This window comes from Amblyraja radiata, chromosome 29 (genome assembly GCF_010909765.2).
Source record: "Amblyraja radiata isolate CabotCenter1 chromosome 29, sAmbRad1.1.pri, whole genome shotgun sequence".
NCBI classification, from domain to species: domain Eukaryota; kingdom Metazoa; phylum Chordata; class Chondrichthyes; order Rajiformes; family Rajidae; genus Amblyraja; species Amblyraja radiata.
Window position 1 is genome coordinate 9,825,935 of NC_045984.1, and position 14,297 is coordinate 9,840,231.

The 14,297-nt window shown below is 42.8% G+C and overlaps 1 protein-coding gene across 1 annotated transcript in view; it reads left to right on the forward strand.

Moving 5' to 3' along the window:
- Positions 1-14,297, forward strand: part of LOC116989295 (fibroblast growth factor 10-like) — a 134,262-nt gene that overhangs the window by 93,431 nt on the left and 26,534 nt on the right. The gene's annotated exons all lie outside the window — the stretch shown is intronic.

Sequence of the window (14,297 nt, forward strand, 5' to 3'; positions counted from 1 at the left end):
CAGAGTTACTTCAGCATTTTGTGTCTATTTAAGATTTCCTTTGCATTAAGCCATGTTGAACTTTCCTGATCAGCCCCAAATTTACATCCCATCCCATTCCATAAGATTTCCCCCAATAATTTCACTATCACTGATGTTAGGTTCACTGGCCTGTGATTACCTTGCTTATCCAATTGCTTCATAAATAACACATCACATGAGCTATCCTAGTCTTCTAGCATATTATCTGTGGGTAACACAGTTGTAAAAGTTTCATCAGTGCCCCAGCTATCTCCTCCCTTGCTGCCCATAGCAACCTGGGAGAGGTCTTATCTGGCCGTAATGCGTCCCATGACACCTACCACCTCCTGCTTCTTAATACTGCTCTAGATTATCGATGTGTCCCTCAGAGAATCGAGTGATATGGATCACGTGCAGGAAGATGAAATTTGTTTATCTTGGCATCATAATTGGCTCAGATATTGTGCACTGATTTCTCTATCTCCCATGTCCTTCTACTTGGTGAATTCTTCTCCATTCATTAAGGACCTTGCTCTACAGATGAGTTACCTCTTTGGTCTCTAAGCAGACCCACTCTTTCAGAAGATGGGTCCTGATCTGAGATATTGTCTGTCCATTTCCCACCTTGGATGCTGGCTGATTCGCTGTGTTCCTCCAGCTACAGTTTTTGGTCCCAGTCTCTCCTTGACCATCCTCCTGCACCTGATATATTTCTCAATTGTCTTGGGACATTTAAGAAGGCATTCAAGACCTGCCACACTGAGGCTGCTCTTTTTAGAAGCTTCATTTCATGTCTTCTAATTTGATTAGTTAATTACCCATTTATTTGAAGATATTAGACGAGATCTTCCAACAAGGGTGAGACAGTGTCACAACTGGTCGAGCCACTGTCCATAACCAACAACTCTATAGACTGGGTTCGATCCTGACCTCAGGCATTGTCTGTGTGGAGTTTGCACGTTTTCCTTGCAACCACATGGGATTCCCCTGGGTGCTCTGGTTTCCTCCACAACCTAAATACGTGCGGGTTTGTAGGTTAATTTGCCTCCATAAATTGCACGCAGTGTGCAGGGAATAGATGTGGAAGTGGGATAACATAGGACTAGTGTGAAGGGATGTCGATGGTAGGCATGGACTGAAGGGCCTGTTTCCATGCTGTACCTTTCAATCAATCGATCGATTACAAAGAAGTCAATGATATTTACAAAAATCTGGATTTATATAAAATCTGAATGGTTCTTGAATAATTCATATCTAGTGGAGTAGATTTGTTAAACAAGGTGATTACCTATTAATGACTTGAATAGATGTTTATCATTGGTAGATAGTGATAAGTGCACTACATCATATCATTGTTATTTGCCTGCTAAAGACAGTCGCATTTCAAGGGCGATTTACATCTATACCACATATTAGTGCTACCAACTAGAGATGAATTATTGGACAACTCTGTTCTGACGGTCAGATTTCTGACATCTAATTTTATTTTGCTGATGATGTCAACAGCGTTGTTTACAGGTTCTCAGGTTTACAGATAAGACACAAAGTGCTGAAGTAACTCAGCGGGTCAGACGGCATTTCTGGAGAGAAAGGATGAGTGACGATTCAGGTCGCGACTCTACTTCTGAAGAAGGATCCCGACCGACCCAAAACATCCCACGTCCATTTTCTCTAGAGATGCTGCCTGACCCGCTGAGTTACTCCAGCACTTTTTAGTCTATATTTGGTATAAACCGACGTGCAGTTCTTTGTCTCTATACTCATGTTTACAACTCCCTGGAACAACATCATATTTGTCTTCCTTCAGTGTTTCAGCACTGTGTTTCCATAAGCAGTGGTAAGAATGTCGTTTTTTCATCGCTAACTGCCTACTTACGTCCTCAACAATACAGTAACAGGATAAATGTGGTAATGAAAGCTACCACTGTTGATAGATTGTCTTTAGTGGAACATTTTTTATAGAGAGCTACAGTTTGCCTGAATTGGATGTGAGATCCTTTTAAATGATTCTCAATGAACGATCAGCCCTGTAATAGTTTGAAGCTTAATTGAAAGCCAGATCATGATGTTGAGGATACTGCCAGGCCTCGAGGTCCTGAGCTGTAAGGAGAGATTGGGCAGGTTAGGACTTTATTCCTAGGAGTGCAGAAGTCAGAGGAGTGATCTTATAGAGGTGTATAAACCATGAGCAGAAGAGATAGGATGAATGTAGAGTCGTTTTCCCATATTTGAGGAATTAAGAACTAGAGGGCACAGGTTTAAAGTGAGAGGGGGGAGCTTTCATAAAAACCCGAGGGGCAATATTTTCCACACCGAGGGTGGTTAGTATATGGAGCCAGCATCTGGAGGAAGTAGTTGTGGCAGATGCTATAACAACATTTATCGGACATTTGGACAAATACGTAGATAGGAAAAGGTTTCGAGGAATATGAGCCAAACACAGGCAAATGGGACTAGCTCAGAAGGGGCATCTTGTTCAGCATGGACAAATTTGGCTGAAGAGACTGTTTTCATGCTGTATAACTATGACTTAATCTATGTTATTTTTGTTTGCCAGGACATGATGTTCTGAGTTCTGTTTGATGGTCTCCAAAGTAGTAACACTTGGTTTTTATTAAGAAATTGCTCCAAAGCAGAGCTAGAGTGATTTATGTTCTTTTGCTGATGACATGGGTGGCATTGTTTATAGTTCACAAGTTTCCAGGAACAGCAGTATATTTGTCTTTCTTCAGTGTCTTGTCACAATTTCCATATTTAGTGAGGAGAGAGAGGCGGTTACCAACGAGAAGCAAGTGGTATTTTCTATTAATAAGAAGTACAATAGAAGTTCAACAACCAGGGCGGCATGGTGGTGCAGCAGTAGAGTTGCTGGCATATAGCGCCAGAGACCCGTGTTCGTTCCTGACTATGGGTGCTGTATGAATGGATTTTGTACGTTCTCCCCGTGATCTGCGTGGGTTTTCTCCGGGATCTCCGGCTTCCTTCCACACTCCAAAGACGTCCAGGTTTGTAGGTTAATTGGCTTGGTGTAAATTCAAAATTGTCCCTAGTGTGTGTAGGATGGTGTGTGGGAATCGCTGAATAGTGAGAACTCGGTGTGAACTGACTCTGTGCTGTATTTCTAAACTAAACTAAAGTAAATTAAACTAAACTAAAATTGAACCAACTTAAAATAACAACAGCATGTTAAAGGGATGCTTAATCAAAGTATTTCTGAGAACAGATGTTCAGGAACCACAGTTTGAATGTTTATTTCATTCATATTTCAACGAAACGAAAGCAATGAAAATATTTAAAAACCCCTTTATTTTGAGATATATCTGTCCTTACAGCATGTTTTTTTTTACAGAATTATCATTTGCTAAATAGAGGGCACAGCTCTAAGGTGAGAGGGGTAAAGTTTAAAGGACATGTGTGGAGAGAGTGGTCTTAAGCAGAGAGTGGTGGGTGTCTGGAACGCTCTGTGGGGTGCGGTTTTGGAAGCAAATATGATAGTGGCATTTAGGTTTAGTAGCTTTTAGTTAGAAACATGGATATGCAGGGAATGGAGGGGTATGGATCACCTGGTGGAAGAGATTTATTTAAATTGGCCTCCTGTCTGGAACAGACATTGTGGCCCGTGCCTGTGCTGTGCTGGTCTATGTTCTCTGTAAGGAACTTGTCGAAATTAATCTCTGTCTGGACGGAGTACAGTTTCTCTGTCAAATCAAGTCGAGATTCTTGTCAAGTACAGTGCGGTACAGGTACAACTAGAAGCTTCCTTGCGGAAGCATGTATGCACACATTGAATAAACCAAACCTTTGAACCATAGTCACAGCCACTGCATGTCATTTGTGTTGTGGTTTGTGTTGTTTTTCTACGATCCAACTGGAGACAAAGTTGTAAAGGACAGGCAGCTGCAAAAACGCCGAGACATTTCGGGAGGAAAGGAAGATTAACGATGGGCAAATGTTTACAAGAGTAAGATAGCATGGTGAAGAATCAACCCCTCTAAATCACTTTTCAGAGTGCCATGGGAGATGTGTAGTTCAAAATAAATACTTTGATGAGTGTTTTGAAAACAGACAGAGGAAGTATTAACGAACCGATGCACTAAACGTCCTGCCTTGTGCAAGCTCATTAAACCTATTGACACAGTTTTGCACCTATGGAATGAAAGACAAATAATTTAAAAAATGGGGGAACATAGTCAAGTGACAGGATAACATTTTTTTTTTCATCTCAAAATACCTTCAGGAGTGGCAACAAAGGCTACCCCTATGAAAGACTGCATCTTTTGGAACTTTGCTACAATTTTGTCAGTTGCATTGGAAATCATTTTAATGGTTTAATGGAACTTTATTGTCCCATGTACAGTGAAATCCTTTTTATACTTTAGTTCGTTGACTATCCAACTATACATTAGGCCCAATCATGCTAAATATAAGTGTGTATGATAGTGGACAACACTGAGCCAGTACACAAATGGTGCCATCCCACACCCTTTAAATGGATCTCAGTATATGATGTCCTTTATACTAGTGTGAAGCTTTATTAAAATCAATATCAATGTTATTTCTGTTTAGTTTTTCGTTTTTTAGTTTTAGAGATACAGCGCGGAAACAGGCCCTTCAGCACACCGAGTCTGTACCGACCAACGTTCACATTAATACTATCATACACATTCTAGTGACAATTTACACTTATACCAAAGCCAATTAACCTACAAACCTGCCCGGCTTTGGAGTGTGGGAGGAAACCAAAGATTTCGGAGGAAACCCACGCGGTCACGGGGATAACGTACAAACCCCGTTCAGAACAGCATCCGTAGTTCGGGATCGAACCCGGGTCTCCGGAGCTGCAAGCGCTGTAAGGCAGCAACTCTACCGCTGGGCCACCATGCCACCCTGTTTGCTAAGACTTGAAATTCCGAGTTCTGTTTGACGTTTCAGAGCAGTTATTCTTATTAATTATTTCAACTTCTGAAGGAAGTCCTAGATCAGAAAGGGTTACAAAATATAGTTTGCTGCAGCTACAGATTCCTCTCCCCCACACAACACCAACACTCAACCACCCCCCTTCCCCATCCCCCCTCAACCCTTCACCCACCCCCCCCCCCCCCACAACCCAACACCCCCTCCCCCTCCCCCTCCCAACCCCCACCCAAAGAAAAATCCAAGGGGTGAAGAAAGGCTTTTGTTCACATTTAACTGTGACAGATCACCACTGCAGGGCCAGAATGAGAAAGGCGTGTTGTAATGGGAAGGTAGACCTTAAGCCTACACAAGTGCAGCCAGCATGGGGCACAGAGTCCCAGATCAAAGGTGCTAGTCACGGTCATTAGCCTCAAATGCAGAGTCAACATGAAAAGATGTCTTAGAAGCAGGCCCTCTCCATTTATAACTGAGCAAACTGTGAAATAATTGAAAAGGTATGTCAATCAGGGGAAGGCCACAGTAGGATTTGATGAGTTCCCATGCAGTATTGTACTAACTGGGCTGTGGAGATGGGGCCAGCACAGGAAAAGCTTACTAAAGCCTTAGAGGACTTTGGGTCTGCCCTTTAATCTGTACAATTAATAAGCCTTTTACTCTTTTTTGTACACTCATTGAATAAAACTGGGAGCTATTGTTAAAGGCACTCTCAGGTGAGCACTTTGGGGTCAAAAAGGAGCCTAGTCAGGGCTTTATTCTATAGACCACACAGTATTTTAAACCTGACAAAAGGCCCTGTCAGGCCATCAGGTCAGAGACGGTTGATTGATCTTATACCCAGTCTTTTTTTTTCTGCGCAAGGCCTGTTTCCTTTTTGGAAGAAGCAGAGTCACTCTTATGTTTCGACCATGTTACAGCTTTTATTTCAAAGCCAGCAACATTTAACTAGTTTTCTTGCCCCGGCTCACCAGAAGCCGAAATGCATAACAACAAAGAGTTCTGAAACGGCTTTGTGTTGCTTCACTAAACAGCCCGAGAGCATTAGAGGCAAGCGTATTTAAAAGACAAAAATAGGTCGCACTCAGTAGCCAGACAAACAGGTGGACATCATATTGGGTTTTTTTCCCCCCTCGCTCTCATTCTATAATTAAAGCACACTTAAAGACTTTTTTAATACAATTGCACTTACACCAAAACAAATATTTCTCAATGAAGTCTTGGAACATTTCAAAAATAAAATGACCGGGTAATACCTGACTGAATTGTTTACCATTCATCACTGCTGATAGTAAGTGTGGAATCGTGAAGTACAATTCCAGGAAGATTGGAAAATTCATCGCCCGCGATAGTTGAAAATCTGAATGAAACCTTATTCATCATGAATCAGTGTGCAGAGTTATTGATGGCTGGATTTCAAGATTGTGATGTCTGCGACCACATATCTTGGAAATCCATGTAATAAAATGGAATTAAACTTGTCCAATTGTGGTCAGATGCTGGCACTGCTAATAATGGACGTATAACATGAACCAGAGGTGGATGGATGCCTGCAAGTTGCAGAGTTAGTTAATGAGGAATGGTTTGCTTTAGTCTTCCTTCATTAACAGTTTCGAAAACACACAGGGATAATTGCTCTAATGGGATTAAAAACGTGTCCTTCTGAGATCACTTAGAGGGGAACTGAGGAATCGATCTGCCATGATTATGAAACTACAATAGTCTGGTGGGAGGAAATCAGCTTCATATTTAGTTTAGAAATCATATTTAGTTTAGAAGTTTAGTTTAGAGATACAGCAGGGAACCAGGCACTTTGCCCCACCAAGTCCATGCCACCCATTCACACTAGATCTGTGTTATCCCACTTTCTCATCCACTCCCTGCACACTGCGGGCAATTTACAGCAGCCTATTCGCCTACAAACCCGTACATCTTCGAGATGTGGGAGGACACCAGAGCACCCAGAGGAAACCCACGCAGTCGCAGGGAGAACGTGCATACTCCACATGGACAGCACCGGAGGTTAGAATTGAACCCGGGTCTCTGGTGTTGCGTGACATCAGCCCTATCAGCTCCGTCATTGTTCCACCCTGCTCAGTTTGATTGAAGCACGAACTAAAGAAATTGATCGATAAAAGTGGAACCAAGAACCATAACGTCGTGGTAAAGGAAGCTTGTTATCCATAGAAAGTGTTGGAAGTGGTAAGCAACACTTTTTTCACTCAGAGGGTAATCCTTATTTTCAATGAGCTGCCAGAGGAAGCTGCAGAAGTTGATTCAACGATAACTTTCAAAAGACATTTGGACAGATATATGGATAGGAACAGTTCAGAAGGATAAGGGTCAAATGGACTCAATTGGGACTAACCCAATATGCCGACATGGACAAGGTGGGCCGAAGGGCACATTTCCATGTAAACAGCTCTAATGATTATAAAATACGGTATGGACTGCACGTGATAACAGGAGGGTATTATGGTAGATCAACTTACTTTGTAACCAATTACAAATACATGGCTTGTTATGAGCTCCCAGACTTGTGAATTATGTGGACAGGATTAGATTCTAATTAGCAAAAGAAAATTAGATGAGGGTAGGGAACATGTAGGTTAACTCAGGGTACCAAGTGTTAACGTGAAAAGCGCCATGGTGCTTTGGATCATCTGCAGAGCTAACTCAGTCAAGGATGTAGAAATCACTAGCCATAATTTCCCACTTTTCTTTAAAGTCTGAAATTCGGGCAGTGAACACATCCATTTACCCAACCAACACAGCCCACAGCTGTTGTTCAATTCAGATCTACTCACTTTTTGGTTTTAGAAACAGAAACACAGAAAATAGGTGCAGGAGGAGGCCATTCGGCCCTTTGAGCCAGCAACGCCATTCAATATGACCATGGCTGATCATCCAAAATCAGTGCCCCGTTCCTGCTTTCTCCCCATATCCTTTGATTCCAATTTGGAGATTCTCCTGTCCGTTGACAATGGTAATTACTCTTGAAACATGATTAGAACTGGATCAAGCACATTTTTTTGTAAAGACCTGACCGATTCACTCCAGTGAGTTTGGTCAATATGCCAACCCTCGTCTGGGAATTCTGTATTTGCTGATCTCTTTGGGGCAGGGAGGGTCCTGGTTCTTATGCAGTTTTGCTTTCTGGAAAGGGCATGTGATCATTTTTTAATTCACTCTTGGAATGTAATTCTTGCCAGTAAGGCCGGCATTGATTACCACCCATCAAGGGCCTTGAGAAAATAGTGGCCAACCAGTTCCTTCACAACTAAATGGCTTGCTTGGCCACTAATAAGGATAGTTCAGACTCAACCACATTGGTAGGCTTTCAAGTCATATTTAAGAGCCAAGCATCAAGACGAGTGTTTAATTGCCATATGTGTTGGCAACGGAACAATAACATTCTTATTTACTGCAGCTTAACAGGCCTATTAACGCATTCACACACAAATAAATATATAATCAACAATACAATAAATTAACAACAGTAATAATAGGTAACCATAATAATGCAAAACTGAAGTCCATACTGCAACCAAAGAAGACCATTGTGGCTGAGATGGTTGTTAGTGTTGTGTAGTGTACAAGAGCCTGAAGCGTTCTGGGAAGAAGCTGCTCTTGAACCTGGTGGTCACAATTTTCTGACTCCTGTACCATCTTCCCGATTGTAGCAGCGAGATGAGAACGTGTCCAGGGTGGTGTGGGTCTTTGGTGATATTGGCTGGGTGTTTAAGGCGGCGCTTCTGATAGATCATAAGATCATCAGTGGTAGGAGCAGAATTAGGCCATTTGGCTCATCTCGTCCACTCCGACATTCAATCATGGTTGATCCCTCCTAACCCCGTTCTCCTGCCTTCTCCCCATAATCCCTTCACTACTGGGGAGGTCAATACCCGTGATGGACTGGGCAATGTCTACCACCATCTGTGTAGCCTCCTGCACTCCTGTTGCCGAACCAGGCCGTGATGCAACCAGTCAGTATACTCTCTACCGTACGCCTGGGGAGGTTCGCTAGAGTATTGGTCGACATATCGAATTTAATTAAGGCCTGGCAGCTTCAGTCTTTTTTGTGAATGAGGATGGCTTAGGGAACCAGGTAGTTTGTACAACAGCATGATCAATGGTTTACAAAACAGACCCAGAGAACAAATGTTAATAATGAGTACAAATGACTGTGCCATCATCAACGATTGCATTCTTGAAAGCTAGTTTATTCATTTTTTTAATGTATTGGTGTTGCTTTATTATTGTCTCATGTACAATCAAGCCATTGTACGCAACAGGTAGTGCAAAAAGAAAAATACCAGCATGCAGAGTATTGTGTTACAGCATTGTAGCACTTACAGAGAAAAAGTCCAGCATCCACAATGAGGTAGGTTGGAAGATTGGGTCTACACCCCAGTAAATGGGAGGATCATGCAGCAGTCTGATACAGAGGGGAGAAGACTGTTCATGAGTCTGGTGCTTTGTGTTTTCAAGCTTTCGTATCTTCTGCCTGATGGGGGAGCAGAGAAGACAGAATATTCGGGGTGAAAAAGATATTTGATAATGTTGGCTACTTTCCCGAGGTATCGTGAGTGTAGATGGAGTCAATGGTGAGAAGGCGGGTCTATGTGATGGACTGGCCTACACCCACAACTCTCTGCAGTTTCTTGTGGACTTGGGCAGAGCTGTTTCCAAACAAAGCTGCGATGCTTCCTGATTGGATGCATTCACAGCTTGATTTGGCAACATCCTGATAGGATGCAATCCATGGTGCATCTGTCGACATTGGTAAGAATTGTTGGTGATGTGTCCACTATAAGTAGGAGATAGCATGCTTGATCATAAATCACATTTAAGATAATGTGCATCTTAACCTCACATTCTTAGTAATGGAAACCGAGGGAAAAAGCATCTTCACTATAAATGCCTATAAATGCTTGTATGATCTCTGTGGCAGAAAGAGAGAGGGTGAGAAATTGATGCCAAAATTACCTACAGATCAGTTTCTATCAGTCGTGAACTGCCAATTGGAACAAAAGCTTAACTATTATTGCCATAACGGGGCGGCACGGTGGAACAGCGGTAAAGTTGCTGACTTACAGCGCCAGCGACCAAGGTTCGATCCTAACTATAGGTGCAGTTTGTACATTCTCCCTGTGACTGCATGGATTTAATCTGGGTGCTCCAGCTTCCTCCCACACTACAAAGATGTACAGCTTTTTAGGTTAATTGGCTTTGGGAAGTTGTAAAAATTGTCTTCATTGTGCAGGATGGTGCTAGTGTCTGCTGGTTGGTTTGGACTCAGTGGGACGAAGTCTTTGCATGGCAAGCAGTTTATGATCACAGTTAACTCTGTTTCTGTCCCAGTATCCTAACAAATTGTGTTTATTTATTCTTCAAAAGGCAGACTATCATTTCAATGCAAAAAAATGTAGATAAGTGGAGTTGGGAGGGATCCAGGTAAGAAAGAATATTGGATATTTCAGTAAATCCCTCATCTACCAGTCATTCTTTTAAGAGGAATTTGGTAGGGTGCCCTTGGCGAAAAGGAAGAAATTGTCTTTAGTTTCAGAAAATGGAAGAAACTTTTACAATTCCAATTTTACAGTCACTTTCCAGGTTCCACTTCCCATTATTTGTCTTTGTGTTCCCATCTCCCATTCATACTTCATTTTATTTCCATACTGTACATATCCTCACCCCGTACAGCAGAATATTGTACGGGAATTGTCCCAGGTTCCCAAAATCAACTTTTGCTCCTGTAATATTCCAGAATAATAATTTTGAAAATATTTTTATGTGTCTTATTAGTGTATGCAATTGGGCCTGCTGTTGTCAGCATTACCATTTGAGATTATTAATTAATTATCAGACCTAATAATAATTAATACAGAATATGCAGGGAGTGAATGTGAATGTGAAAGTGGGATAACATAGAACTAGTGTGAATGGGTGATTGATTATCGGTGTGGACTTGGTGGGCCGGGTTTCAATGCTGTATCTCAAAACTAAACTAAACTAAACTAAACATAAGCTGGCTTGTCACATTCTTTCTTCATTCAACGCTGTAGAAGGAAGATCCTGCATACTTGAAACATGCATGAAATCACTTCTATTTTATACAACCCACGACAATCTAATCAATCCAACTTTATAAACGGAATTGCCAGAGTCATGCCTGTTGTTTAGGGTATTAGCTACAGGGAGGAATTGGAGAAACTTGGATTGTTTTCTCTGGAACGCTGGAGGTTGAAGGGAGACCTGATGGAACTATGTAACATTATGAGAGGCATAGACAGGATAGACAGTCAGAAACTTGTTCCCAAGATGGAAATATCAAATATTAGAGGGCACAGTTTTATGGTGAGAGGGGCAAAGTTTAAAAGAGATGTGCGGGGGCAAGAATATTTACACAGAGGGTGGTGATTGCCTTGAATGTGCTGCCGGTGAAGGCAGATACAATTGTGACTTTGAAGCATCTTTTGGATCGACACATGGATATGCAGGGAATGAAGGGATATAGATTATGTGTAGGCAGATAAGAGTTAGTCTTGGCATCATATTTAGCACAGACACTGTGTGCTGATCAGCCTGTTCCTGTGCCACATTGTTCTGTGTTCTATATACAGATCCACCACCAATTTTCCAGCACCCATAGTTCCATAGCCTCTCTGGATTATCCGTTTTTCCAGACCAACTGAGGTCACAGCCTTGGGAGGCAGAGACACCTGCCCACAAAGTCAGCCGCGGAAAGGTGGCTATGGGAGCGGATTTGCCCACTTCAGCCGGGCCGGAGTTCCAGAGCCCCAGCCGCGGGCAGCAAATTCGACCCGCTGATCAGCGCGGAAGTCCCGATGAGGTAGAGATCGGCCGCCTCACCCGATTTGGATGCCACATTTTCAGGGAGAAATTCCTGGGAGTATTTTTCTAGATTAAATGGGGGGCCAGACCAACAGTTACTGGAAAATCGGTGATGGACCTGTATCCTATGCTGCTGCAGTCTCTGTTCTACAATAGGCAGATTAGAATCAGATAACTTTTCTTAGTAGTGTACTCAAAGATGCCCTTCCAACAATCACTGATGAAATTACTTTTAATTTAACAGACTGGCGATAATTGTTAATGTCACGCATATTTGCTGTTAATGCCAAATTATGAATGATAATGCGCTGTGAATAGAATGAGCAAAGCCTAACATGCAATGCTCTGTCAGATGTGATTGATAGGACAGGTGACATATTGAAAAGGATCATCTTGCCTGCAGCAACAAGATTGGAGATAATACAAGAATAAACACTTTGATAGTTGCGTGAAGATGCAACTTAAAAATTCATAACAAGGTGATGATAGGTCAACAGATAACACAAGTAGCATGCCTTCATCCTCAAGTAGCTTTGGAAACTGGATTTGCTTTGATATAGGTTTTATTATTTTACAAATAGTCAATCACTCTGTGCCAACAATATATATATAACTTCTTTTAGAATTGCATTCAATTGGACAATTGTAGGTGTAGCAACAGAACCTCATCTGGCCCTCATGTTTTCAAAAGCAATGTATCAGCCGGTAGATAATTCTCATCTTCTGCAGAGATAGCATGTGCTGAAGAGCCTTCACTTAACAATGCATTGAAGTAAAGAACCACATCTTCTTACAAATTGATGGCTCCCTTGGAAACTTGATAATCTGATTAAAAATGCATATTTCATTTGACATCATCTTGACTGGACAGCTCAAAAAAAAACCTTACTATCTTGGCTATGCTGTGCTTAAACTACAACAAAGACTTGTCTTGAAAAGCTGGAGTAACTCAGCATCTCTGGAGAAAAGTATTAGGTGACGTTTCGGGTCGAGACTTCTTCAGACTGAGTCAGGAAAGGGCAATGAGAGATATAGATGGTGGTATATTATATCTCTCTATATCACCATCTATATCCATACCTCTCAGTCTGAAGAAGGGTCTCAACCCAAAATGTCACCTATTCCTTTTCTCCAGAGATGCGGTCTGACCCGCTGAGTTACTTCAGCTTTTTTTGTCTATCTTCGGTTTAAACCAACATCTGCAGTTCCTTCCTATACAAAAAAGATGGCGGATGTGTGGGAGTGGGCGCCGTCTGTGTATGGCAGCGTGCCTGCAGTCCGTCTCTACACCTTTTTTATTTTATTTTATTTTAAGTCCTGTTAAAAAATGTTAGTGGAGGTCTTCTATGTGGGGGGTGGGGGTGGGGAAGGGGGAAACTTTATTTCTTAGTCACCTACCTGGTCGGAGAGGCAGCATCCCTCCAAGCTGCTTCTTCGCCCCGTCCTCGCGGCCTACCATCGAGAATGGAGCGGCGTTTCCTGTCGGGACCAGCCGGGACTACAGCTTCGGCGGCGGTGGCGCAGCGCTGGGATACCAACACGGAGCGGGCGATGCCTTACCGGGTCGCCGTGCGGTAAGCTCCGGAGCGCTGTGGCCGTTGATCCCAACATCGCGGAGCTGGGGCTGCGGGCGGCGCTGGATTTGGAGCGCCGCAGAGCCAGGGTTCGAGTTCGAGTTCGCCGGGGTCGGAGCTCCAACCGGCGCAGCCTGAGGACTACGAGTGCCCCGGTCTCCAGGGAGGAGGCAGCCGCTCCAGACTTTTCCAAGCCGCTGAGGAATGTTTCACCCGACGCCGAAGTTCCATCTTCACGGCAAGAGGGCCCTGAAAATCATCGGACTGGCTGCACGGCCACAAATGGGCCCCGACCTCGGGTGTTTCACAGAGGAAGAGGACTTAACTTTCTGGTGCCTTTCCCCACAGTGGAAAGTTTTGATTCTGCTGTGGGGGGACGTTTGTGTTGAACTCTATAATGTGGTATGTCCATTTTATTCATTTTTTTTTAACCTTTTTCTATGGTTTGTAATGGAACTTATTATTTAATTTATGTAAAGCACTTTGGTGTCAATGCGAGTTGACTTAAAACGTGCTATATAAATAAAACTTACTTACTTACTTACAGGGACTTGGCAATGAGTCCTGTAGAATTCTGGAGGTTGATGGTATAAAATTATACCATTTGACCCATTTGTGTTTCAGCCTCTTAGAAAATTATTTAAATCCAAACTCAGACTCTGCTGTGACCACACTCCTTCTCGGACGCACCCACTCTCCCTGGTCTTTGACCCCCTCCTGACATAGAAACATAGAAAATAGGTGCAGGAGTAGGCCATTCGGCCCTTCGAGCCTGCACCGCCATTCAATATGATCATGGCTGATCATCCAACTCAGTGTCCTATACCTGCCTTCTCTCCATACCCCCTGATCCCTTCAGTCACAAGGGCCACATCTAACTCCCTCTTAAATATAGCCAATGAACTGGCCTCAACTACCTTCTGTGGCAGAGAATTCCAGAGATTCACCACTCTC